The 27,582-nt window shown below is 40.8% G+C and overlaps 1 long non-coding RNA gene across 1 annotated transcript; it reads right to left on the reverse strand.

Annotated features, from left to right (window-relative positions):
- Positions 1-324: 324 nt before the first annotated feature.
- On the reverse strand, positions 325-26,649 carry LOC121133606. Its single transcript, XR_005870493.1, has 3 exons — positions 26,436-26,649; positions 3,087-3,231; positions 325-552 (listed from the first exon to the last, which is right to left on the reverse strand). It is a non-coding gene; the product is annotated as an uncharacterized LOC121133606 (long non-coding RNA).
- Between the last annotated feature and the right edge of the window lie 933 nt (positions 26,650-27,582).

Below are 27,582 nucleotides of genomic sequence, written 5' to 3' on the forward strand. Positions count from 1 at the left end.
TAAACTAATTTAAATTAAGACACAAAGAAGCCTTGTTCCCCTTAGTTCCTATAAGTTCTCAGAACTTGCTTTAATTATAGCAGATAAAATTTCGATTGGTAGTGGTCTGTTGTAACCACTCTGTGTTTTGTGAGGTTGGAGATTTCTGTCCTACTAATCCCTCTGGAGTTTCAAGTAAAGTACAGGGTTCAAAGGAAACACTCAAGATACAGTGAATCAGAGATATGTGAAGACTTGGAAAGCCTCTGACTAATGACAACCCTCACACAATGTGACTCACACATCTAATCACTTGGTTTTATCCATTTATTTTCAGTTGTCTGAACCACTTAGGGTGCCCATTTCCTAAGCTGTAAAATGGAAACAATTATCCTTCCTCTTATTGTTGCTCTAGAAATGAATGACACGATGTAATGAAGGTAACTCTCAAGCTAAAAGGATTTATAATGTGTGTGGATCAAATGTTGGAAATACACAGATGGGTTCTCTTGACATTCTCCATGATGAATTCTCTAGAGCAGAGACATCTGAGTGGACGTCAGCAACCAATCCCTAAGAGGAAAAGACAAAACATGATTATGTGACAGCTTAACTTTGGGAGGAAAATGAACTTGTTCTAAGTTAATGAAGTTTACTTTGAGTGGAATGATTCTAGTCTTCCACATGGTAGTGCCACCACACACATCTGAGAGATGAGCAAATTCTCCAAGCTTAATGGACCAGATAACTCTATTGATCCTGACTAGCTGATGAGATAATCCCCACTGCCCAACAGCACATTCTGCACATTCTGGGAAAAAATTCAAGGAATATTTCATCTTGACCCTCTTTCCTAAATGAATTCAACACCAAACCCCATCCAGCTAAAGGTCCATCCTTCCAGACGTCTAACTAAAAGGTTTTTCTGAAAACAAATGAAAGCCTCAAGAGGGGCAAGTACAGTGCACTAGAATGTCCCTTTCAAATGCTACAAAGCCACAGGATATTTCAAGACTAGTTGGTTTTCCAGCTCTAAGTGCATGTTGAACTGGAGGGTCATGGCAGGCAGGTATCATTTACTACAGCACCTTTGTCCTATGCTCTCTTAACTTAGGGTCTTTTAAAGATAGACTTGACTGTTGAGTGAGTCCTTCTAGGAAATTGTTAAAATCGATTTGGTTCATTACTTGAACCACAGAATTACTTGATTCCTGACCTCCCCTTTTCAGTATCATCTGAACTAGCTGCCTAATCTCTGTCCTAACTCCTTGCTTGTGTAATCCCCTCAGTTCAAATGGTCACTCTTTATAATTTCCCTTCCTCCTTCTGCCTATCTGCAAATGGTCTGGTACACACGGGGTGGGGGGTGGGGAGGAAGGGAGAAAGGGAGGGAGGAAGGGAGGGAGGCAGACAGATAGACAGAAAGACAAAGTTATGAGTTATTCTTTTCCTTCATGAAGCTCAAGTGGACAACTATAAAAACAATGAAGACTAGAATGTAATGTGATCATCTTATTGTTGTGCAATATATAATACAAATGTACAAGACATGATATATGTATGCACATCTACACAAGGAAATTAAGGAGGCAAATCCCTCTAGAGAAAGTGAAAGTAATATCAGGAAAGTGTTCTCCAGAGAGATGCTTAAGAGTCAAATCTTGAATAATGTTACCACAGGGGCAAAGCCAAAGGAATGTCTAGACGAGACAGAAATCCTGTGTCAAGTCAAATAGGCAGGAAATGAGCTATGTTTAACGATCAATGCCTGTAATATTTTTTTTGGTACCTGATGTGTTGTTGATACTGTGCTGTGCATTTTTCAGCACTCTGAGTTAATTTTTCTTAATATGTCCATCACATAGACAAGAAAACTGGGCCAACTGGGTGCTGGGGTAGATGTTGGAAGTAGACATTTGTGTTCAAAGGTATGAGCATTTTATTTCTATTTTGTGTCTGTGGCCTGCAGTAGAATGAGATGAAGGTATATTTGGAGTGAACAATAAGCCCTCAAAGGTTCCTCATAGTCTTTTAAGACGTTTGAATATTTCTGGATGCTGTTCATCCTCACTGTACTACTCTATTTTAGAGTCATCAAGAACTCACTTTTGTAGGTTGGAAATTTCCTGGCACAATATCTGCACATACCCTTATACTGAAGAGCTGGATAAAGTATCCCTCATCCCACAAGACATAGTGGGACAGTAAGGTCTTTAGTACTTCCAGTTTCTCCACCACACCCTCTGCTTTTCCCTTCACTGCATCATTTGTCTCTAAGAAAAGAATTAACAACAACAACAACAAAGAATACTTAAATTAGAACTAGTGTTACTGTCTCTGGAATGAGTTACATGCAGACCATTTTCATATCATGTCTACTAAGTGTAAGTCCATAAAGTCTTATTTTAGATATGAGGAAACTGAGGCTTAGGGGGACTTACTGTTATTCACAGTTGTCATGGCAAAGAAGCCGGCAGAACTGAAAATTGATAGGTTCTAAATCCTTTCATTTTCCATTTCATCATTGCTGTGTATTTTAAAATGCCTTAACATAGAGGAGACAGACATTTGCTAGAATGGATTCTATATTTGATGTGTTTAATCTTTACTTCCCTTCTAAATACTCTCTTGCCATCCTCCAAAACTAACCCATGATGGGTAGGAATTTCATTTACTTAGGCAAAAGATCATGGAAGCAAAGGGAGATAATGTTGGTCGAGTTGCTAAGAAACCCAGAACATTTTTAAATATGCCAGGTCACTGTCCTACAGAGAACCTGATAATATGTCAGATCTCCATAGTAACTCACTACCAACAGGATGTGAGTCAAAAATAGAAGAAACTGTAAGAATGGCAATCACTAATAGTTAAGCCCAAAGAGTGCTGAGTAAGAAGCTACTGGATAAGGGGAAAATACAGAGAAACAGTGCACAAACCACGAGTTTGGAGTTAGAGATGGGTAAAAACTCATTGATGACATAGATCAAGAGAGACACAAATACATCTGGCCTGCATGCTCCCCAGCTGAGAAATGCAGGTGACAAGCACCATCCCCTTTACCACTGCAGGATGTTGTGAGGCAGAGCAGACGGACGCAAAGAACATACTTTAAGAAACTGTGTGTTGGAGCGGGAGCGCTGGTTGAGTGGTTAGGAGTGCATGCTGCTCTTGCAGAAGACCCGGCACCCACAGAATCTGCCTGCAACTTCATCTTCACGGGATTGGGTGGTCTGTTCTGGCCTCCGTGGGCTCCTGCATGTCATATACCCACGCAGATACAAACACATAAAAATAAAAACATGGTCATTTTTTTATTTAAAAGAAATTACCTTTAAAGGGAAACCACATTTAACCAATCAGTAAAAATTCATTTAATATTTTGGTTTTAACTTATGCTGTTCAGCAGAATACCATGTTTTAAGGGGTTATCCATTAAACGTGGCATCAATGGGTTCGTGTTAATTGACTATTTGCTGGAAAAGCAAGAAGTTGGAGCTTTGAACACAGATTTCAGCCGCAGATACATGATGCTGACCAAGTCATTTGTCCCTTTGGCCCTCCGTCTTATTTTTTTGCAAATTAACGATAATATTGACCATTCCATGACATGAGCCTCCTGTTATTCTTTAAATCTGAAGTATGCCCTGAACTATGAATAATCATGTGGTGAAGGATTGGTTGCCAGATAGTGTTTTTTTGTTAATATTTTTATTTAAATTAGAAACAACCTCATTTTACATAGCAATCCCAGTTCCCTCTCCCTCCCATCCTCCCATTTCCCTCACCAACCCCCATCCCATCCCCATCCACTCCTCAGGGAGGGTGAGGTCTCCTATGGGGGAATCATCAAAGTCTGTCACATCATTTGGGGCAGGACCTAGGCCCTCCCCCATGTATCTAGGCTGAGAGAGTATGCATTCATGGGAAGTGGGCTCCCAAAGTCCATTTGTACACTAGGGATAAATACTGATCCACTACCAGAGGCCCCATAGACTGCCCAGTCCTCCCAACAGACGCCCACCTTCAGGGCACATGGCTTGGTCTTATGCAGGTTCCCACAGCTAATGGGTTTTGAAGAAGGACTATGAGCTAATCAATGGAAGAATCCTATGTCTAACCACTCTCCCTATGTGTGATAAAACAAATGTTCCACATTATTTGGTATTTCTGTCTGTGAAGTCATTACAGAGCCTGGCTCCAATTCCAAGACTGTGCCCTGGCCAGCTATACCATTCTCAATTGCCAGTGTGAATTTTCTTTCATAAGACAGAACAAGGTTCATCTGCTAGAATGATGAGGTGATGTCTTGAGATGTAACTTAAACTGGGTACAGGACAGTACCACTTAGTATAAATTAGTTGACAGCTGTGATCCCCATGTGTGTCAACCTTTCTGCCATTTCTGATCTACCACACTTAAGGCCGGCTTATGTAAAGTTATTCCTTAGGACACTGAAACAGAAAGTGACCACAAAGCTGGTTTCTTTCCATTGTACAACTATTCCTCATCTTTGTCCTTATGCATTATAGATTCTGTAGATATCTTGCTAAATCACCTCTCTATGAAACTCTACCCCCAGTACTATTTTTTTTTTATATTTTATTTTCCAGTTTAAATTTAGGTAAGAAACAAGGTTGCTTCACAAGTCAGTTCCAGGTCCCTCTCCCATTCCCTCCCCTCTTCCCGTGCCCTCCCCCCAATCCCCCCCCCCCCCGTTATCTCCTCATTCCCCCAGGGAGGGTGAGGCCCTCCATGGGCTACCCCCAGTACTATTACAATAGTCATCTCAATCAATCATTAACTCATAGCCTGCATGGAAATCACTAGCATAGTCATTAGCTAAATATTAAAAGTTATGGTTTTCCCACTAGTAAAATTATCTTTAATCATGTTATCTCAATAATATGCATCATTTTCTGGAGGGAAAGGAACTAAAAGGCAGTCATACATATGGCAGATGCCTCTTCAATGCACTACCCAGTCTCTGCTTCTCACATGAAATGCCTACTCTTTACCTTCATAATCAGTTCTGACACCAGTCCTAAACAGTAGGGGCTTAAGATCAGTAATACCTTGAGACACGTATTGCAGTTTAGTCAACACATGGACAAGTTGATAAATGGCCTAAGAGAAAGTTCTTTTGGGGTCCTTTTTGAGTTTCATTTTAATGAGATGCCACTTTGGAGGCTTAGCTCTATGGATATGGTCTGTAATTGCCCACCCATTTTTGTTGAGTTTCTATGATGGGGCCATGTAGACACTAATCTCTAATCTTCAGAACAATCCTGTAAGTGCAGGAGGAACCAGAGATTCAGGCCCAAGTCACATATTTCATACGCTTTTGCTAAGATCTGAAGACTGAAAGTTGCTATTTTTATCCATATGCAGTATTTAGGTAAGAAATACCAGGTTAGATATGGAAATCTGGCCCCAACAGCTGTAGTTCTCAGCTGTTAAGAGGTAGACTGCTACAGATTTGTTCAAAAGGGAAAAACCTATTTTGGCATGGAGCATAAACCTGTGACATACAAGGAAAACAGGGACTTTTGTAGAACATACCCTATCAGAAAACATGACAGCAAAAAGGTATCCTTCCTCCTCACCTTTAGGGAAATTGTAGTCTACCAAGATGAAGAAGAGACCTAGGAAATAGGGGGTTATATAGTCTGATATTAGTGGGATCAATGACCACAGGATTGTAACTGAGAGAAAGAGAATGTTGTTGGTAGATGTTCAGGTAGAAAACTGCACTGCAACTTACCTGTGCCAAGGGAGCAGCCTGCCTTTCCTCTCCTCTCAGATCCTGATCACTCCAACAAAGAATGCAGCGATCATGACTGCGGTAGAATATCATTTTAAGATGTGTGACTTTTGCTTAGGCTGCATTTGTTTAACTCTGTGAAGCTGTGACCCTTTGTCTGTCTAAAACACCCGATGGTCTAACAATAAGAGCTGAACAGCCAGTAGCCAGGCAGGAGTAAGTATAGGCAGGGCTGTCAGAAAATATAAAGAGAAGGAGAAATGGGAAAGAGCCAGAGAACAAGGAAAGGGGGACATCAGGGGCCAGCCACTTGGCCACCTAGTCACCAGCCAGTCACGGAGAAAGAGTGAAAGTAAGGTATACAGAAGTAAGAAAGATAAAAGCCCAGAAAGAAAAGGTAGACGGGTTCATTCAAGCTAAGAAAAGCTGCTATCAACAAGTCATGCTAAGGCACCGGCATTCGAAAGTAATTAAACTCCCTGTGCTAATAATAAATTTATCTGGGAACTGGGTCCTCAAAAGGACAAAAGTGCAAAAACATAGCACTGCATATGACTCGACTAAGAATCTGAAATATCCCAAATTAAGGAAGCACTACTTAACATCCAAATCTTAGTTATGTACACCCATGAGATACTGGGGGTACTAAAGAGTAGACACAGCATTTAGATGGACGGAGCTGGATCTGTGTGGAACATTTTTGTGTCTTTTGTTGAGTATAGCTTTTCAGTCAAATCTCTGTGCATCCAAAGTTGAATTTCAAATTTTATGGGCAGTTAAAGCTCCTGGAGGAACATATAAAGAGAACATCTAGAGATGTTTACTGAACTTTATTCCCATATGCAAAACAATTTGCATTGAGTTTAGAGGAGAGCTTTAAAGCCAGGGAATGATGGGTGTGAATCATGATTCTGCCACTTTACAGTGTGGTATTCAGAAAGCAGTGCCAAGGCTTTGTTTTCCAACTTCATAATCTGAAAATAGACTGGTGCTTAGCTTGGTGGGCTGTTATGAAAAATAGGAAGGCTAGAACACTCAATGCATTTTGAATGCTGATAAACAAAGCAAGTCTTTATCCTAAGACCTTTTGTAACAGGAGAGGTCTTACATTGGAGACTAGACTAGTATGTAATAATTATGTTCGCATTACTATTCTTGGTAGGGTAGCATTATAAACCAATTCTGATAAGGCTAAGTCAGGATGAATCCTCAATACCTGTGGGTCCTGTCACATTTCTGTTCCCTAGACATGAACCCAGTCTTTTGCTTATAAAACCTCATGCAGTGGACATATCTACATGTCTTCTCTCATTCTCTCACCTTGGCTGTCTTCCAGAATTACAGGTATTAGCTCTGAATTAGGTTTCCATGTCCCACAGGCCCCTATGCAAGTCTGGGGAATCATAGCCCAGGTAGACTACTTTTATGCTCAGTTTCTAGCCTTTCCTAGCTCTTATCTTTTCCATTTAGATGAAAATTCTTAACATGTCTTACAGAAACCTAATCCCCCATCAGAATCAAAAGGAGATAATCCAGAGGTACATCAAATTAACATCTGTGCCACATCCTTTGACAGAGGAGAAGGAAGAAGAAAGCATGTACTCGATGTCCTCTGTTTCCTTCTGTGGTTACTGATTCAATGCATCAGTCAACACAACCTTAGTTGTTCTCACCCCCAAAACAATGTATACATGGACAACACATGTATGATCAAGGCCTTCTACAGGTCTCTTCATGACTTACAATAAAGCGGGAGGGAGCATTTGACTAACACATTATTCTGCAGTTTTTCTCATTCTTCTTCAATTCAGCTCACTTTTCATTCATTCTTTCCCCCCTTGTATTGTATTTCCTAAGTAAAGCACACCATTTAACCTCTACCACAGGCTTTGTCCTGAAAGATATTACTTAAGGCTTTGGTAACAAGAGAGGTCTTACAGGGCAGAGTACCTCTGGGAATTGTATTTTCCAGAATCTGAAAGCAATAAAAAACTCTATTTCTGGTGGTAAGTGGAGACCGTGACATGACTGAGCATCTTCGTGCAGTTAATGAGACCAGAACAAGACTGAACAACTGTGATACTTAATAGACTTGGCAGTGATGAAAACAAAAATCGCATGGTACTGTTCAGATACTGTTCACACACACACACACACACACACACACACACACACAGCAAGAATCTACTGATGTTCTTTGATAAATTAAAGCTTTACCAAAAAGTCAGAAATATGTGACAAATAAAAAGACTTTTTTCAACCCCAGTATCTGGAAGTCACACTGCACAGCATCATAGATTGTAAAGACAGGAGAACTATAGAGGAAATGAACAGGTTGAGCAAATTTCTTATGTAGAAAGTGGGGACCTGGCAGGGAAAGAATAGAATCTCCAAACAGAACAGTCTAGGACAGGGCACAGAACTGACATCAACAGGAATACGTGTGTTAGCCAGCTGAGAATCTTGAACCCTCTAGTCCTCAGATGTGGGATAACTCTCTTGTTCACTGCAAAGATTTGTCATTTGTATTGGTTTAATAAAACACTGCTTGGACAGTAGCCAGGCAAGAAGGATAGGCAGGTTACTAGGCTAGGAGAATTCTGGGAAGGGAAAAGGCAGAGACAGAGCCGCCAGCCAGATACAGAGGAAGCAAGATGAGAATGCCTTACTGAGAAAAAGTATCAAGCCACGTGGTTAAACATAGGTAAGAATTATGGGTTAGTTTAAGTTGCAAGAGTTTGTTAGTAATAAGCCTGAGCAATAGGCCAAGCAGTTTATAATTAATATGAGCCTCTGTGTGTTTATTTGGGACAGATAACTGGATGGGACAGAAACTTCTACACTCAGAACCCCTCTAAAGACAAAGGCTATAATACTCTTTTCCAGGTGAGAACTTTTTCTTTTGCTTAAAGACCATACAACTGATTCTCCTGCAATCTGGTGCCTTGAGGCTAGATTTCATTGCTCTCAGATCGGTAACTCATCTCACCTCCAGAGTCCTATTAGGGAAAGAATACAAAGTAAAGATTTGCAAGCTCTAGCTGATATTCCCTGGCATAACCAAGGGAAGATATGAGATAATTAATCTGGACAGCATTTATCCATATGAGGAAAATAGGACACTGACTAGGAGACAATTTGTTGGCAAGGGAGAAATTGATGCACTTAATTATATTAAATTTGTCCAAACTGTGTACTAGAACAGGTCATTCTCCAAAGCCAGTTATTGAAAACATCTTACAGTAAAAGTAAAGATGCCAGAAACTTTGGAGCATAATATAAAATAAATATATTCATTCATATGAACAAGACATCTGCCACCTCTGTGGTCAGAAGTATCCCTACAATGAATGCCCATGTCTCCATGGCTTTAGCCAGGTTGCTATTGCTGCCACAGATAACACTAGAAGCAAACCACACAGCAACAGCAACACCAGGCAAAGAGAGGTAGCATATCCGTATAATAGTTAGTCTGTAACCTTTGAGGGTACAAGCCAAGTTTCAAGACTAATGCCTCATATTCCAGAAAACATGTAGTCATCTTACCAGAAACTGTTGGCTTCCAGCACAGCATGACACTTCTTCTATCTACCTCATTGCACTGAGGCCAATAATGTGGGAGTTTCCCAATCTTGGTAGAAAACACATTTCCCTGGTCCAGAAGGAAATGGGATAAGCACTGCCACAGCCACAAATTATTGAAAAGTATCCAAGGGATCATAGGAAATGCACCTACAACCATAGAGTGCACTAAGTCATAAAACATAGTCTCAACTCAAGAATTATAGTCTAAGAAGCAGACAGATGTTTGCTGGGTTGACTCTTTAAACCTCAAGCATGGATGACTGGCATCAAACATATGGAGAGGAGCAATGATACTGTATTGAAGACACCAAATGATGAGGGAAATGGGGATGCTACCATGGAATTGCTATATGCAGCCACATGACATCACTCCTCAGAAATCCCTAGGGATGATCCACTTTCAAATCAATAAGGAATGTTGTGGGGAGAAATGTCCAGGGAAAGAAAACCCCCAGAGCCACAGAAGCACACTCTGCTCCTGACCAACTCAGCATAAAAACCAATAAATCCCTGATCATCAAACCAACCAATCTCTGAGCACAAAATCCAGCCAATCTCTGAGCTTATCCGAGCTCAGGGATTGAAATCCGACCAAGTCCCATCCTAACAATCTTCACTCTGGAAAAACTCCACCCCAAAGAAATCCTCCTATGTAAGCCCTGTACCTGTTCAGTTGGGAGCTGCCTTTTTCCACCCTGGCAGAGGCAGCCAACCTCCTGGATTCCTCCCTCCCAATACATGTCTGGAATGAGGTTTGGTGAGACCTTCCTTCCTGTAACTGAGCAGAAAAGCAATGGACATCTTTGCTGGGGAACTCCCACAGTGGAGCAGAGCAGAGAAGTAAAGACTTTTTCACCAGAGTGAAACTGTAACTCTTTCACTGGGGAAACCTTCCCTTAGCCAAGTAGAGTTGTTACACTCCGTGGGAACTGAGCTGAACTGTAAGGACTTCGCTGGGGAAACCTTCCCCTAGGGGAGCAAAGCTGTTACACTCCATGAGAACCGAGGAAAGGTCTGTAAGTTGCTACACTTACCAGTGACTTTGTGGTATTACTTGGCTCCCAACTGCCGAGTTCTCTTTCCATCTGAGCTGCAATGCTTACAAATGCATTGATGAGGAAATATGAAAAAATTGACAAGGTCAGCCAAAACTTGCCTTAGTGAACTAATTCAAGTCTGGGGTTACCTCCAACAGAAGACCACTGGCTTGTTCTTTGGTGATTCTACGCACAGAAGAGCTGGGAACACTAAGCAGATACTCAACTGCAAAGCCAGTCATTTGGAAATGTCTTAGATGTAGTACTGGATTGGAATGGCCTCCAAGATCTGTATTTCCTTTATGAAAAGCACCCCTCCACACACACACATGTACACACTTGTAAATAACTCACAATACCATTTAATTTCTAGAATATTTTGACTAAAATAATGCCCCTAAAGGAACTCAGATTTGTCTGTCTTTGAAACCCTCTGAGGGTATTTCCTTTCCTCTTTTGGCTCATTATAGAAGAGGGAAAAAATGAAATTCTGAGCTATTTTTTTCCATTAAAAGCAAGAAGCAGAGGTCAATGGAATTCTTCAGATCTTCTTCTTTGCAGGGCGTGAAAGTTTCCAAATCAGAGTCAAGTCATTTTAAGCTATGAAATGTTAGCATGTTGAAGATATCCAAGTGCTTCTGTATCCCTTTGATAAAACTTCTTCCTTTCTTGTTTTCTATTTATAAAGACCCCTTCCATTCTCTCACTAAATGGTTGAATTTCAAATCATTTCAATACCTGAAAGGCCAGCTGCTCTTTTTTTAGACAGAGGGAAACAGACTGCTGGAATATTGAAATGAACTACTTGCACAGCAGACGAGAACTTGGGACTACTGGTACCCTGATGTCCAAATTGATTGGAGCTTCTCAGGGCAGAGAGCATGTGGGTTCCATACCAGAGCATCCTCTAAGGCAGCATGGTCTTGTTGCACATAAAGCATCTGGCAACTATTTAGCTACTTCGTTTTGTGACTGAGACACGTTCTATGCAACCGAAGCCTTTGTGATGTCTTCGATGAAAAGAACTGACTTTGGTGATAGCTTCCTGTGGATGAACCATTGTTGTTAAGGCTTTACTTTATTCATTTGACCTTTGCTAGTAACTAACCATTGCTTCTGGTTTCTAGATGAGAAAAGAGAGACACACTGTAATGGAATGGCCTTCATCAAGGTTACACCGCTTGTCTGCAGTAGAGCCATGGTTTGAACCAGCAGCCACACTGAAGCCAATATGAAACACTGAGGCTTCAGGCACCAAAATGATAACAAGAGAGTCCACAGAGGTGGGACCCAGAGTGGGTGCTTAAACCGGAGAGGTATTGTGTTCTAATTCCTAATCTACCCCCAGATAACTAGCATCTATGCCCTCCCCTCTCTCAACGATTCATTTCCTCAGCCTCCATTATCACTTGACATCTTTATGCCTGTCCATGATAGTCAAGAAACTGATTGAATAAATGGCATACTTCAGCTTTCCCTAGCTCTGCTCTGATGCTATTGGATTTACACTTCTTGGCAATGTAGTTCATGCCTGGTAATAGTTTTCTGTTGTATGACAAAATAGTTGGTCCCAAACTCCCTTTAAAATCAAAGTAATAGCACAGAGAAAAAAACTGTTCATCTTCAGGTGAAACAAATATTAATTCTCATGAGTTTCCCTTAACAATACACAAATGGCATCTGTTTGGTTTTTTTGGGGGGGGTTGGCTCAAATTTTCAAATTTTTTACCATCTCAATATTATGTGTCTGGAACTTTAGGTACAAACAGCTGAGGCTTGAGTTACTGATTCTAAAAATCTTCATTTTCATTTAATTTATAAAATAAGTTTAGTATATCTGAGACATATATCCCAGCACTGATTTTGTAGAAAGACCTTAAGGAAGTTTCTGGAAAATGTTATCTGAGCATTCTCCATCGTATGAATACATTCCTGGAAATATCATAACCCTGTTGAAAATCTCAGTTCTGTTATAACCCTGTTCTAAATGTCAGGATAATAAATATGTGAAAAAAAGAATCAATGCAGCAATTATTTTCATATACCATCCCAGAAGGGCTAAGAACTGTTCCTACATGGGCCTAGACTCTGGCATCCTGGAACTTTCAGACAAGTGCAGAGGTAGCAATAACAACCAGGGAAGCTGCCCGAAATCAGTGAAAATGAATCCTATCACTGACAGAAAGACCACAGTGTATCTGTGTCACCTTGTGGAATTCCCATGTATTGCTGCATTAACAAGTAAATACTCATGCAGGACAGGCATTCTCTGTCTTGCTTTACCAAAAAGAAAACTATGAATGACAGAGGCTCAAACACTTGCTTTAAGACTCATTCGGAACTGGTCAGTAGAAGAATCACTGTAAGAACTAAAGAGAAAAATAATATAAACCAAAGGTCAGGAATTAAATTATTTCTTTGGTGTGCAAGTAAAATAGGATCTTGGGTTCCTAGGTATGCCATTTTAAAATGCTAGATTTAGTGTAGACACACTAACTCACATTTTCCAAGAAAATCTCCATTACTCTCTTGACTCCATTTCCAGTTGTATTATAACTTAAGTCTGTCCTCTCTCTCTCTCTCTCTCTCTCTCTCTCTCTCTCTCTCTCTCTCTCTCTCTCTCTCTGTCTCTCTCTGTGTGTGTGTGTGTGTGTGTGTTTAGACAAAGAAGGCCAAAGTCAGCACCATGAATTTCAGATAGCACTACAAGGCATTGGAAAAAAGCTCTCTCTCTTGGTGGACATGTAAAACTATGTCAATAATTTTCGCACAAGAAAATCACACAGATTGAAATCAACCTCAAAATGGTTGGGCCCAGTAGACGAGAAGCATATCTCTTGGTCATATTTCCCAGTCACTCTATATTAAACTATGCTTGGAACAAAAATTATCGAGGAACATTTTCTCTAAACTATACCAAAACACACATTTTCCTTAGTTTGTGAGCCAATCTGTGTGATATATCTTGCCACAAAAGTTGACATACAATTAGCAAAGCTAGTATTTGTTGTATTATATTAGAAGGTAAAAAGATAATTATCTTGGAATTAGAGAGAACCTACATTTAAAGATGTAATCTGTAAGTGTTACAGCTCTGAGGGAAGAGGTGTCCTGGCAGACAGGAGCCAAGGAATACCACAAAGTCATACTGCACAACAAACCTCACATAAAAGATTTATGGGGGAAGACACAGGATGGAGGGTGGCTGCCTTGCCCCGGGAGAGAAGTAACAAGGAACTGAGCAGAAGACAGACCTTATATGGGATATCTTGGGGGCAGAGATATCCAGGGGAGACTGAGATTGGTGGCATTTTATGGCTTCAGCTTGGGCTTTATTATTCTGTAGAATAGGACCTGGCCACTGTCCCAACTCAAGGGTCTGGTAACTGCCCTAACTGTTAGAGAAGGCTGGGAGGCATGAGTTTGCATGATCACCCAATAAGATTCCTTCTTTCCCATTTTCCCTTCAGCATCTGACTCAGTATGTACATGGCTGACTCAGAGGTTGTCAGTGTCGGCAGTGGCATGAGATGGAAGCGGCCATGACTAGGGACGTCATGATATGGAGATATGAAGGTGTTCTTCTAGAGGTCTTTCTCCCTGAGTCAGAGTTGGTCTGTGTGATACCGGATCCTTGAATGTCACAGGCAGTTCCATATGGACCATAGAATCCCGACCAGATACACCAGCCCTGTTTCCTGCATCGTCAATACTGAATGGAAAGGACTGTTTAATAAAAGCTAAAGAAATACCCCTGGAGTGCCACTTGGAGTAGTTCATTAAAGAGAAATACACACTTTAATAATTGAACATTATTAAAAATCTGTCCTTCCTATGTCAGCAAGGTTAAAAAGCAAAGCTAATTATGTGCTGCAAGGAAAGTACTTCTCAGTGTCTTTGATTCAGATTTTCTTGTAAATTAAACCCAAATAATGAATTCACAGTAAAAAAAAACAGCTGTGTTACTAGAGCACACATTATTTTCTCAGCCATTGCCATCTCAGTCATCGTTCCACCCCATGTCCTGGGGGAGAACGTGCCTTTCTATACTATAAGCTGCTAAAATGCAAAGTCTAAGCTTTAAAACTTCCCAGAGGGAGCTGCATGGACACAGAAGAAAAGACAGAGGCATAACCAGATGTAAATGCATTAGCGAATCCTCTCTCAGATGGGTAATTACCAGATAGTTTCTCCGCCTCTTTCTTCCTTATATGTTAGAAATCTCATATTATCTGACACCAACTCTACTTCTGTCTACACTTGGCATCCCCAACACCTGCTTCAGAGTATGGCACAAGGATTTACTTATTTATTCATTTATTTATCTGTTTATTTGTGAGATGGGGGCATTTGTTTATTCATTTACGGATTTATTTGTGAGGTATGTGGAGAAATCCATGCGTGACAGGGGATATTGTTTGTTTGTTTGTTTGTGAGAGGCACCATTCCTGTATTGTGGTGCTCATGTGAAGGACAGAGGACAATTTGCAGAAGTTGTTTCTCTCCTTCTACCATGTTGAACCTGGGGCTGAAACTCAGGTCATCAGTTTGGAACGCAAATGCCTTTAGCCACTGAACAATTTCATTAGCCTCAACACAAACATGTTCGAGCATACTTGCACTGAGAACAATCTTTGACGACTTTTCCATGATCCTTCAGGTATGGGATATATGGAGTTCATATAACAACACACACACACACACACACACACACACACACACACACACGTACTCACTCACACACTCACACAAGATAAAGACGCCGCCATGTGACAGAGTTCAAGTACAGGGGTTTTTATTAGGAAAATTGATTATAAAAGGTGGAAAGGGGAGGGGAGATTGGCCTCCAGAGACAAGAGCAGCAGGAGAGAGGAGAGGAAAGAGGAGGAGAGAGAGGGAGAGGAGACAGGAAGGGAGGCACAGAGAGAGAGAGGGAGAGGAGAACAGACAGAGAGAGGGAGAGAAATAGAGAGAGAGAGAAGGATGGGAGGTGGGTAGGGCCTTTAAAAAGGTTGCATAGTGAATGAGCACAGGTGGTGCTCTTAGTGGCTGCAGCTGAGGGCATATCCTGTGAGAACCCCAAGGACAGGCCAGTACAGATGCCTGAATACTAGCAGCCTGTCCTCTGATCTCTACTTCATGACTGTAGAAGCAATGTGACAAATGGCCTCATGTTCCTGCTACCATGCCTTCCTTACCATGAAACGTTGCATCCCCTCCAACACTTGAGCTAAAAGAATCCATTCCTTCCTTAAGTTGCTTGTATTAAGAATTTTGTCAGAACAGCAAAATAGTAACCACTGCAGGAAAATGGTACCAAGAAGTGGGGTCATTATAGTGACTGTATGACAATGTACTTTGTTGACCTGGTTTGCAGGAGGAATTTGGAAGGGTTTGGAATTGGACTGAAAAGGGTGAGTGCTATAATTAGAGCTTAATGGTCCATCTTGTGGGGGGGGGGTGTGCAAGTCTCAGTTTACAAGGTTTCAGAGGGAAATAAACTCTATCGGGAATTGTATGAAAATCCATTGATGTTGCATTATGGCAAAGAATCTGGATACATTCTGCCCCTGTCCTGAAAACTACAGTCAGGCTGACTTCAAATGTTACACACTAATTTGTTTAGTAGAGGAAATTTCAAAACAGTACAGCATTCGCAGTGTCATGGTTACTGCTCAAGGGTCTAAAATTTATAGGGAAGGTAAGCAAGGAAAAGGGAATTACACTAAAGATGCACAATTTACTGAAAAATGGTGAGTATAACATTGCAGATAATGCAGGTATGTACAGAGAATCTGTAATTGTTAAAGCTACTACTAAATTGAAGAGAAACATCTCACTTTGCACCAAGATGCTATGAAAGGTATCTTGAGGATAAGATCTCAGCCAAGACTCCAACTTGTAAAAGAAGGGATTCATTTCAGAGGAAACTCAACTGAGAACAACTGTGAAGGGTTTCCCTCACTGAAAAGAATTACCTGGGAAAGTGTCTTCCCAGGCTTGGCTGCTGAAGCACCAAGAGGCCACTGTGTCAAAAGGGGGTTGGGTAATATGTCCAGATGACAGCAGAAAATGCCAGCATTGTCCACACATGGACGATGTGTAGGCAAGGAAAACTCAGGAGTTGCATGTTGTAGAGGCTTACACGTAGATTCCAAAAAGTCACAAGGACAGGCAATGTGAGACAGGATCTGATTCGTTGTAAGGAATGTCTGTGGGGTCAATAACTGAAGTCAAAGTTGCAATGAACTGCCAGGATAGGGAACATATCAGGACTGTGGGTCATCCACCAAAGAAATACGAATATAATCTACTGGCACTGGACTAATAGACAGGTTACATTGCTACTCACAGCATAATGGAAAGAGTGTGACTTTGCAAAGCTGTGGGAGTCCAGACAATGCAGTGGGGAGCACAAGATGCCATACATGGAACTGTATGATCTAATATTTGCTTCATGGGGGTTTGGTCTAGTCTTTCCTTTCTACCTTTCTATGTCCCCATCCCTCCAATTAGAATTTTAAAGTGTATTTTGTGTCACTGTATACCAGAAATAGGTATCTTGTTTGTATTAATATTGGATTCTTTTTTTTTTTACAGGAGCTCAGTTAACAAATTGCCTCAAGTCTCAGAAGAAGACTTGGTGGTCTAGACCTTGGACTTTTGAATGCTGTTACACTTGCTAACACTTTGGAGACTAAGTACCAGAGGAAATGAATATTGTGTTATGAGGTGAATATTAAACTGTAGGAGCCAGGGGAAGGGCATTATAAATTAAAGTGATGCCTTTGGGTGTCAGCCTGAGAAGGAGTTAATCTCTAGTATCAACTTGACTAGAAAACAGATTTTTCTAATCCCAATATGGCCTATAATAATCTGTTGAAGTTTGAAGTATTGTGTTCAAACAGGGGTTCCAGATATTTAGAAAGGTAATAATAATCCAAACAAGGGAAAGATAGACATTTGCTATTTTCTCCCTTTGAGAACTTCTAAAACTACAAGAATGGCTGTATCCCAGATAGAAAAAGCCCTCGTAGGTAGCATATTTATTTGTTTATCTATTTAGTTATGCATTCGTGTTTTTATTTCTGTGTGTATTTCATAAATATAAAGTATATTCTTATACCTCTCTCTCTCTCTCTCTCTCACACACACACTTTCTCCTACCAACTTTAATACATCATTTTTTAAGCACACAGAGTATAACTCATGTTGACAGTACATAGGTGTGGTATCATTCACTGGATCATGGGCCACCTACCAGCCTAAATTTCTAGAAAAAAATGAGACATTTTCTCCCCCAGTAGATGTCAACTACTAGAAGGTCTTAAGCTAGGGGTGTGAACTCACTATTAGAAAAGAAAAGAGAGACATGTCAAACTTGTGAACTTTTACAAGACAGGTGAATCCCAATAGCTTACATTTGCATGATGCAGAACAATGCTTACCACACAGACAGTGTTAGAAAGATAATTTTGAATAAATTAATAAGTGGATGTATCTACTCAAGCAATTGAAGAAGCAGGACCAAGCAAAAGACTGTTTTGTTTTAAAATCATTAGGAAGAGAGAAGATCCTTATTAAATTTTAGGTGTCTAAGCTTTGAGAAGAAATGTGGGGAAATAATTTATCTATCAAAATTCGTATCTACCTTTCCTGTCCAACATTCTATAAATTTTAGTCATTTCCTGGGACTATATTAAAACACAGATCTTCATTACCCTTTGAAATTTGCATATTTTTTTACAAGCACAGCATCCAGTAATTTGTCCCAAGCATCAGATTTTCTGAGGTTCATTCTGGGAGGTCATTTGTGGGTGGCAGACAATGATGTGAGAGCTTATCCTCCTAAGTCCCCTCATGAATCCTAAATAGAAGTTATTTTATCTTTCATTTTACAAATTAGAAACTAAAGTTCTGGACATTAAGTGATTTCTACAAACACCACAAAGTTATCCAATAACCAACACAGAAATGTGTAAACAAATATCACTTTACTTGTAAAACTAACACACTATAAAGTGAAGAGGTGGGTAAGTGTCAAGTATCCATGGACCTCACTTCATAGAACATACTATGCTTCCTTCTATGTCTCATAAAGAATGGTTTATGCAGCGAATTGGGTAAATGAAATAATGTGAGCTAGATGTCTTAATTGTGATCATTTTGCTTCTAAAAGCTCATTTCACCTTGAAGTTCCATTAATAGTTTTGTGTGTGTGTGCATGTGGGTGTGTATGTGTGAGTATGTGTGTGTATGTGTGTGGTGTATGTGTGTGTATGTGAGTGTGTATGTGTGGGATGTGTGTGTTTGTGTGCGTGTGTGTGTGTATGTTTACTATATGCTATCACTACAAGTTTGGGTTTGAAAATATCAGGGACATCTTTAAAAGAAGTTAATCAGGGCCAGATGAACAGAGTAATAACTTAGAAGTATTATATTATTCCCTCCTATGTTGGAGCCTGTATCTACTGGAATTCTAGACTGTAGAGGAGAGAAGACACAGGGTCTACCATGCAATGCTTCTGTGCTTTGGGAAAATCCCTTCATATTTCTGGGATCAATTTCCTCATCTCCTACAAAGTGATTCCTGAAGAATAAATAGTACTCAAGAACCCATCTAGCTCCCAGCAACTAAAACTCATATCCCTGGAAATTTACCTGAAAGCTGCTTGCTCTGAGACGCAGCACTGAACAGCTACAACAAACTGCTGAATTCATCTAGTTACTAAAGACACCAGCCACCTATCACAAGTTGTGTTTCTTTGTCTCTCTTAATAAAAAAGCAGATGTGGAGATGGGCTCTCTGCTGTGTTATTCAGTTTATGTGACTCCTGAACTGATGAAAAAGCAACACATTTTACCAGAATGATAACTGTTCACACTTGACAACATCGGCTTAGTACTTATAAAGAACTCTAAGAGGAAAGCCATAACGGCTGAAGCTGACTTCCGCAGACACAGAGAATGCAGCCCAGGAAAGACAGGCATCTTCGAGTTCCCTTAAAAGACGTAGAAAAAAGGGGATATACTCATGGCAAAGACCATTGCCTGTGTAGGGGGTCAGTACCTCTGTCAGGATCTCGAATTGGGATCAGATTTTGGAGCTGCTACTGAATCTCAGAAGTCACGAGCTTGGGAGTCCATTGGAATCTGTTACTTCTTAGCTGAGTGATCATAGGGTTGCAGGTTCAGGTGATGACACTTCCTAATGGTCACAGGTCAATCTTATACCAGAGACCTGAATATCTGAGAGATACACCCAACGGGGTGTTTTCTAACTGATCTGCATCATGGCCATATCCATCTCAAATGCACACTGAAGAACAGTTATGTAAGAGAGGCTGGTTGGGTATATTGTTGAACTAGTTGTCAGTTCACCCTTGTTCTGGCTGTATTCTATTTCTTACTGGGCATGACCCAAATAAGAATCCATTTCTTGTAAATTTTTAAAAGTGTATACAAATGGAAGAAAGAAGAGCAGAAAAAAAGAATAAATGTAACAAGAAGAAATGAAGGAAGGCAGCTGAGAAAGTCAGGGCACAGCGACCAGGAAAATGTAGGAAAACTGTTCCTCCTGGTAACTCATTTCCTTACATTTAAATTCTAGATCCTGAAAACAGGGTCTGGGTTCCCTGAGACAATTTTTTCTTTCTATTTCTGGCAATGCATTTACAAATTAGAAAATTATGAATGCAAGTTTCCACCCTAGAGGGCCAGTGCAAATGAGGTAACAGTACAAATACACCCAGTGCTCACCTCCCCCTCCCCTTAGCCTCTGTGAAAACAGGTTTCTGGCTCATTGGGTGGAATGCAAGCCATGACAAGAAACCTACCTCCACTGAAAGCCAGATGATGAGGCTAGAAAATGACAGATCCCTTCTGAGATCAGAAAGAACTCTGCCGATAAGCACAGCTTCTGGGGATAATACAAACTTGGTCAGAAAATGTCAGAATGGCGATGGTTAGCCGGTACGAAAACGTATTATTTTCAGAAATGTAGAGGTAATTGAGAGAGAATTTTTTAGAAAATGAAAAAATGAAAAGTCAGTTAAAAATGTAACCATTATGACAAAATTAGATTTTGAGGTAAACAAATGCAAAATAAACTCCTCTCTTAATTAGCTCTTTCCAACACAGAACTGAAGCTGACATTATATCTATCTTGTGTGCCCATCTACTGTTAAAATGTGAGAAGTATAGTTGGATTAGTCAGAGTTCTCAAGGATCAGAATTGATAGCAGGAATATGCACACGAGAGCATATTTGTTAGATTGGCTTGCATGACATTGCCCAAAAACAGTCATCTGCATTCTAGAGAGGCTAAGTGTTAGTATTTTAGGCATCTGTACCAGCCTGTCCTTGGGGTTCTGACAGGATACGCCCTCAGCTGCAGCCTCTAAGAGCACCACCTGTGCACATTCACTATGTTTCCTTTTAAAAGGGCCCAACCACCTCCCACCCCCCTTTCTCTCCTTTTGTCTCTCTCTCTCATCCTTTTTCTCTCTGTGTTGCTCCTGTCCCTGGAAGTTGGTTTCCTCCTTCTCCTTTCCCTTTTTTATGATTCCTTTCCCTCATGAAAAACCCCTCTGCTTGAATCCTTCACATGGCATCTTTCTCAAATCTCAGGGCCTTTTTTTCCTCTTTTTTAAATTAAATTAGAAACAAGCTTGATTTACATGTCAATCCCAGTTCCTTCTCCCTCTCCTCCTCCCCTGCCTCCTACAGGCCTCCTACCTCATCCGCTTTCTGCTCCCCAGGGAGGGTGAGGCCTTCCATGGGGGATCTTCAAAGTCTGCCATATCATTTGGAGTAGGGCCTAGGCCCTCCCCTCTGTGTTAGGTTGAAAGAGCATCCCTCTAGGTGGAGTGGGCTCCGGAAGTCCATTCGGACACTAGGGATAAATACTGATCCACTACCAGAGGCCCCATAAATTTCTCATACTTCTTAGGTGACACCCACATTCAGGGTTGGTCCTATGCTGGTTTCCCAGCTGTCAGTATGGGGTCAATGAGCACACCACTTTCTTTATAACAACACCAACCACCTGGCAACTGTGTGGTCCACAAGGCTAGATTCCTCAGTTTCCCAGCCAGGAGATTTCCTGGAGAGCCACTGGTCTTCAGCCCACCTCACAAGCCCAGAGAAGATAGGTTCTGATGTCATTGAAGAAACCCAGCAGCAGCAACAGCAGCAGTGGTCATGGGAACAACATAGTTAGAGCACTTTCCAGAGTTTGGAGGCAGTGAGGGGCAAAGATAGCTTTCCCTCGGACCTTCTTTTATCTGGGCTGCCACCTGAGGGTGCCACCCACATAGGTAGATCTTACAACTTCAAATGAGCAAATCCAGTAGCTTAGCTCTTGGTTCCGGATGCAGTCAATTTGACAGGCAGCATTAGCCATCCCAGAGATTAAACACACACATGGATAATTGCCACATTTGGCAGGGATGCACTCTAACTGGTGGACTGTGTACTGGCGTGTTGTGCAGTGAGTTTTTCAGAAAGCAGTGTATTGTATAATCCACCCAACAATTTCATTATACATAAAATTGGAGATGGTTAAACTAGAATACTTCTAGTTGAAAGAAATAAAATATGAATGCATCATCTTGTATTCCACAGTTCAAAACAATGTCCCCACCAGAGTCAAAGTTTCCTGCCAGGTTTTTAAAGTTAGTCCTACTGAAATCTGTCTGTCGTTTCTCACTGGTTTAGTAAAAACAATGGTGGTGGATGAGAAATGTCACAGACTGTCTTCATTGTATCATGCTATGATATGATGCGTATACATTGTCAATGATTTATCACTGTTGATTCTACAGCTGGTATCAGGGAATTAGTCTCTTTCATTGGATTTGCGGGAATGAATTTTCGTACTTTTTCTTTACCATCTTTTTTAATATCTGTGCCTCAGAATTGATATATTTCACTTCTAACTTTAGTAATTTGTACTTTTCTTGGCTGCCTACGTAATCATCAATTCTATATTTCTCTTCAAGTAGCAAGGTTTTAGTTCAACTTTTTTTTCTACTATTTTCATTGAAATTGATTCTTAATAATATAATATTACTAACTCCTTGGTAATTTCATTCAAGTTATTTTAATTATATTCATACCCAACTTTTCTCCAACACCTCCCAGATACACCTGCTCTTCCTACACCCCCCCCCCCCACACACTTTGTGTCCTTTTTTTATTGATGTTGGTTGTAACAGGAGACACTTTGCTCCTCTGGCTGTTTGAATCCTTCACACCCTGTTCCACATCATTCTTCATCCTCAGGTATGGGGGTGTGCTGTAAATGCATGCCTTGGAAGCAGGTACCCCACTATTAGTTGTTTTCTGTGTTCTCACAAGTTGTGGCCTTCTGTGATGATTAAAAGCTGAATTTTAAAAAGCAGGAGCACACAAACACAAAAGCTTCCAGATACACACTGACTGATCAGGGACACAAGATCTCCAGCTAGAGACTGCTTTGGAAAGGAAACTGTCAGCACACCATACATACCATTTTCTGGGATGAAACTTGCTCAGTGCAGTCTGAAATCATTTACTGAAAAAGACGTCATCCTGGGAGAAAAGTCTTTTGAAGACAGTGGAAAATAGAAGAGGCAACTAGCTTAGTGAAATTGAAGACAGAACTTAAAAGGTTAGGGACCTGCGGGATCGTGAGTTACTGGGTTCAAGCACATCACTTTAAGATAGTTATCATTCTCAAGAGAGCCTTCATCCAGTGGCTTATGGAAGCAGAGTCAGATACCCACAGCTAAGCACTGAGCTGAACTCCCGGAATCCAGCTGCAAAGAGGGAAGAGGGATGAGCAAAGGAGTCAAGACCATGCTGGGCAAACCCACAGAAACAGGTGACCTGGGCAGATGAGAACTCAAGGACTCCAATCTGACAGCTGGGGAACCAGCATGGACCAAACCAGGCTCTCTGAATGTGGTTATCAGTTGGGTGGCCAGGGGAGTCTATGGAACCTCTGGCAGTAGAATGTGTATTTATCCCTAGTGCAAGAACACACTTTGGGAGGTCATTCCCCATGGAAGGATACTCTCTCAGCCTAGATACACAGGAGAGGGCCTAGGTCCTGCCCCAAAATACTTGGCAGGCTTTTATGGTCCCCTACAGAAGGCCTCACCCTCCCTGGGGAGTGGATGGGGAATGGGATGGGAGATCAGTGGGGGCATGGGAAGAGGGGGAGAGAGGGAACTGAGATTGATATGTCAAATAATATTCTTTCTAATTTAAATACAATTTATTTAAAGCTAAATAGAGAAAAAAGAACACCACTTTTAGTGTATGGTTAGAATTAAATCAAGTTCTGAGAGAATTGCTTAAATAATAGTTATGGAATTCAGGATTGTAACTCTATAATAGAGCGTGAAGTCAGGGATGGTGATGCTTTCCTTTATTTTACAGGGATATTTTGGCTATCCTGGGTCTTTTGTTTTTCCATATAAAGTTTGAGTATTGCTCTTTCAAGGTCTCTGAAGAATTGTGCTGGGATTTTGATGGTGATTGTATTGAATCTGTAGATTGCCTTTGGTACGATTGCCTTTTTTACTACGTTGATCCTACCTATCTAAGAGCATGGGAGATCTTTCTATTTTCTGGTATCTTTTTTAAATTCTTTCTTTAAAGACTCAAATTTCTTGTTGTACAGGCCTTTCACTAGTTTGTTTAGCATTACTCCAAGGTATTTTATGTTGTTTTTGGCTATTGTAAAGGGTGAGATTTCTCTGATTTCTTTCTGAGCCCATTTACCTTCTGTATATAATAGGGCTCTGGATTTATAAGCTGTAGGAGTTCTCTGGTAGAATTTTTCAGGTCACTTATGTAAACTATCATATCGTCTGCAAACTGTGAAAGTTTGACTTCTTTTCCAATTTGCATCCCCTTTAACAAATGGTGCTGGCATACCTGGATGCTGTAGTGTAGAAGACTGCAGATAGATCAATGTCTACCGCCATGAACAAAAATTAAGTCCAAATGGATCAAAGACCTCAACATAATTTCAGCCACACTGAACCTCTTAGAAGAGAAAGTAGGAGGCACCCTTCAATGAATTGGTACAGGAGACTGCTTTCTGAACATATAACACCTGTAGCACAGACACTGAGATTGACAATTAATAAATGGTATCTCCTGAAATTGAGAAGCTTCTGTAAGGCAAAGGATACAGTCAACAAGATAAAAAGGCAACCCACAGAATGGGAAAAGATATTCACCAACCCCACATCTGACAGAGGGCTGATCTACAAAACTTACAAAGAACTCAAGAAGCTCGTCTCTAAAGCACTATATATATATATATATATGCCAATTAAAAAGTAGGGTACAGAACTAAATAGAGCTAAATAGAGAATTCTCACTAGCTGAGCCTCAAATGACTGAGAGACACTTGAGAAAGTGCTCAACATCCGTAGCCATCAGGGAAATGCAAATCAAAACAACTCTGAAATATCATCTCACTCCTATCAGAATGGCTAAAATCAAAAACACCAATGACAGTTTATGCTGGAAAGGATGCGGAGACAGGGGAACACTCCTCCACTGCTGGTGGGAGTGCCAACTCGTACAGCCACTTTGGGGATCAGAATGGAGATTCCTCAGGAAAATGGGAATCAGTATACCACAAAATCCAGCAATTCCACTTTTAGGCATATACTCAAAAGATGCCCATTCACACAACAAGGATGTCTGTTCCACTATGTTCATAGCAACATTATTTGTAATAGCCAGAACCTAGAAGCAACCTAGATGCCCGACAACTGAAGAAAGGATGGAGAAAATGTGGTACATTTACACAATGGAGTACTACTCAGCAGAAAAAAAATGGAATCTTGAAATTCAAAGGCAAATGGATGGAATTGGAAGAAACCATCCTGAGTGAGGCAACCCAGGCATAAAAAAAAAACAAGAATGGTATGTACTTACTCATATATGGATTTTAGACATGGAGCAAAGGATTACCAGTCTACAATCTACACTGCCAGAGACGCTAGTAAACAAGGAGTACCCCCAGAGAAGGGGAAAAGGGTAAGATCTCCTGAGCTAATTGGGAGCATAGTCAGAAGGAGAGAGTGAGTCAGGAGAAAGAGATGCAGAGGAGGGTAGAGGAGGATTTGAGGGAGCATGAGTCAGGGAAAGAATGGAAGAGAGCAAGAAAAGACATACCATAATAGAGGGAGCCATTATAGGTTTAAAGAGGAATCTGGCACTAGGAATATGTCCAGATATCTACAAGGACAACCCCTACTAACAATCTACATAATAGTGGAGAGGCTACCTTAAAAGCCCTTCCCCGATAATGAGATTGATTACTATCTTATGTGCTATCCTAGAGCCTTCATACAGTTACTAATGAAGCAGAAGCTGACACCCATAGCTAAACAGTGAACTGAACTCCTGGAATCCAGTACAGAGAGGGAACAGTGATGAGCAAAGGGGTCAAGACCAGGGTGGAGAAACCAACAGAAACAGCTGACCTGAACAAGGGGGAGCTCATGGACCCCAGACTGATAGCTGAGAAACTAGCATAGGACTGTCTTAGACCCTCTGACTGTGGTTGCCAGTTAGGAGGCCTAGGCAATCTATGGGGCCTCTCGTAGTAGATCAGTATTTATCCCTAGTATACGAATGGATTCTGGGAGTCCACTCCACAAGAGGGATACTTTCTCAGCCTAGACACATGGTGGAGGGCCTAGGCCCTGCTCCAAATGATATGACAGACTTTGAGCATTAACTATGGAAGGCCTCACCCTCCCTGGAGAGCAGAAAGGGAATAGGATAGGGGGTTGGTGAGGTAAAGGGGAAAAGGGGAGGGAAAGGGAACTCGGGTTGACATGTAAAGCAAGCTTGTTTCTAATTTAAATTAAAAAAAGAAAAAATAATATTAATGGAATTAACTGTACAACCAATTAGCATTCATGTTGGGGGGGTTCTGTATTCTTAATTAGATTCCTATTAGGAAAAGTGATGAAAGAAGTTTGACATATGAAGGAAGGAAAAGAGTATAAAAAGAATATATTAGAGGAGAATGGAAAAAAAGACATAAGTGATGTTACCTGTGACTCCAACATGTAGCACTTAGAGACATCTGGTAAACCAAGGTTTGCTACAAGCGGATCTTCTTTGCCATTAGAGTCAAGAAGTTAACAGTTATAGAGATCAGATGTCAGCAAGTTGTATCCAGTGAGCACAGGAATGTAGAACAAGGTTACATTCAACTGCTCTGAGATGTGGTCCAGAAAGCTCTCATGATGCAGTCAAGGACCCGGCAGGAACCTGAAATAATTGGAGTTGACATATGTTAGCAATTGCATGCATGGGTGCTGTGACAAACTGGTGCATCATGTTTCTTATTAGGAATCTATTTAATGACAAGTAGGTGGTGAAAAGCCTTGAATTAACCTGGACTTGAATTCACTTCAGGTTCAATGGATGCTGAGTTTTCTGCAGTGATGTTGGTGCTGGATGCGTGTTGGTGATAGATACACTGCTTTACTGGTGAGAAGAGACTAGAAATTCACCGGAACTAAGCATTCAGGGGAAAGGAATTATTGACTATGGTTGAAAGGGGTTGGAGATGAGGCTGACAGCTAATGCCAGGTTTCCTGCAGCCAAAATAAGTCAAATCTGGCATATTGGGGGCTGTGTGAATCAGCTCACTGTTGGAACTCCAAGCCAGAGAGACCAGCTGTGATGTTTGTGGGGCATTGCCAGGAAAGCCAGAGCTTGTCCCAGTGAAAACCATAAACATGAGGAAGGGAATATGCTAGGTCAATAATTAAACAAGAGCATTAATTCTCTGAAGTAAAAGGTTTTTTTTTTAAACCCCATAATCGTGAGTTCAAGGATAACAACAACAAAAGTCTTAGAAAAGACACGCAGTGTTTAGAATGGAATTTCAATTGTTCTAAAGTGGTCAGATTTTCACATTTGTTAGATATTGTCTGCATGAGGCACAAATGATTCTCTGAACCATGACCTTACAGGTGTCACTATGTCCTAGGCAATGACAAACATATAAAAGGTGTAAGTGCCATTGAGTCACTGCCCTTCCATCTTACAACTTCAACCCTGTTAGGACGGCAAAGAAAATCACAGTCACTGTGTGTTGTGACGTGAGCTGTTAGAGAAAATGATATGGTCCTGTGGACCACTTAGATAAGACTTTTCCAGGATACTCAGAGGCTTCCTTATAGGAAGTCA

Source organism: Mesocricetus auratus, unplaced genomic scaffold, assembly GCF_017639785.1.
Source record: "Mesocricetus auratus isolate SY011 unplaced genomic scaffold, BCM_Maur_2.0 Super-Scaffold_100023, whole genome shotgun sequence".
Taxonomy (NCBI): Eukaryota; Metazoa; Chordata; class Mammalia; order Rodentia; family Cricetidae; genus Mesocricetus; species Mesocricetus auratus.